This window comes from Corvus brachyrhynchos, unplaced genomic scaffold (assembly GCF_000691975.1).
Source record: "Corvus brachyrhynchos isolate BGI_N302 unplaced genomic scaffold, ASM69197v1 scaffold32, whole genome shotgun sequence".
NCBI lineage: Eukaryota > Metazoa > Chordata > Aves > Passeriformes > Corvidae > Corvus > Corvus brachyrhynchos.
Window position 1 is genome coordinate 2,611,609 of NW_008237919.1, and position 1,205 is coordinate 2,612,813.

The window sequence follows — 1,205 nt, forward strand, 5'->3', positions numbered from 1 at the left end:
ACCTTCACTGGCCGGGCCGGCCCCTCAGCGGGAGCTGCAACCGGGAGCGCGCCCTTCGCCCCAAAGCGGCGAGCCCCGCTGTGAGCGCCGTGTTAACGTCTGGAAACTAACGGAGTCCTCCACCGGAGGGTTAAGTCTGCTGTGATAATGGATTAGCTAAATACCACTTTTTGTTTTAAAAAAAAACCTCTTACAGAATTGCTGAAAAAAGAGAAAAGTGCTAAACTGGAAGAATAAAGCGGAAGGAAAGTGGATTCCGTATTTTAGATAGGCCTCACCTGGACTTAACTACTGAACGAGCTTTGGGGTTTGGTTGTTTTTTCAACTTAGACAAGTAAGGGTAACTAGCAATAACTGTTTCGAGAGCAATGTTCCTTTGCACATAGAAAAGCTGTTAGATAGTTTGGTCTTTAAATCTTAATGAGGCTCCAGGTTTTCCTTAAAAATATATTTGCAAAAGTTGACAAATACCTAAAGTGAGTGTCCACATTCTGTTCTGAATCTGTGGTTTGCAGAGATGTGTAACTCATGTTCAACCTGAAACTTTAAAGACGTTAGTTTAAAACAAACACAACACCACTACCCCCCCAGGACTTTGAACAGTCTGTGTGTAAACAAAGTATTGACAGAAATTACTAGCACATGGCTGTGTTTTAAAGAACAAATCAGTTATTGAAGCTTCTCTTTAAAATTGCTGTTGTCTTTTTATTTGGTAATAGCTGTGTGATGGTATACATTAATCATGAAAATGCTCCTTTTCCTCCTCACAAAATGTCGATCATGTATTTTGGTTAAAAGAATGCTAATGTTTAATAATGTGGTTTAAGAGTATACTTTTTTGCTAATTGGCTAGAAGGTGGAGCCAGGAAGAAGAGATTGCATTCACAGTCCAAGCTGTCATTTTGCAAATCCTGTGTGCCCAAGTAGATTTTGTGTCTTTGCAGTAGGAAGACATATTCCCGTATTTGTTCCCCCACCACAGCACCCAAAGCAGCTGGTGGGGCATGCTTCTCGTGGTGTGATGGCAACAAAACTCCACTTCGCATGAGCTGACCCAGTGAGTCTTGTGTTCTGTCAGAGTGGCTCGTTGCTTGCCTGGAAGGGACTTTACTGCTGTTAATGATCCCACAGAAAATAATTTAGTGATCGCAGCAAAATTTTAGCCAGGCGTTAGGCAGGAGCTTTGCTGTTTGCTCATTTTCAAA

The 1,205-nt window shown here is 42.0% G+C and overlaps 1 protein-coding gene across 2 annotated transcripts in view; it reads left to right on the plus strand.

Annotated features, from left to right (window-relative positions):
* The first annotated feature begins 6 nt into the window (after positions 1–6).
* Positions 7–1,205, plus strand: part of TMEM168 (transmembrane protein 168) — a 25,796-nt gene continuing 24,597 nt past the window's right edge. Inside the window, exon 1 of one of the 2 annotated variants that reach the window (XM_008632749.2) lies at positions 7–1,057. The gene's annotated coding sequence lies outside the window, so the exon portion shown is untranslated. The remainder of the gene's footprint in view (positions 1,058–1,205) is intronic. The other variant, XM_017733113.1, reaches the window with a different exon arrangement.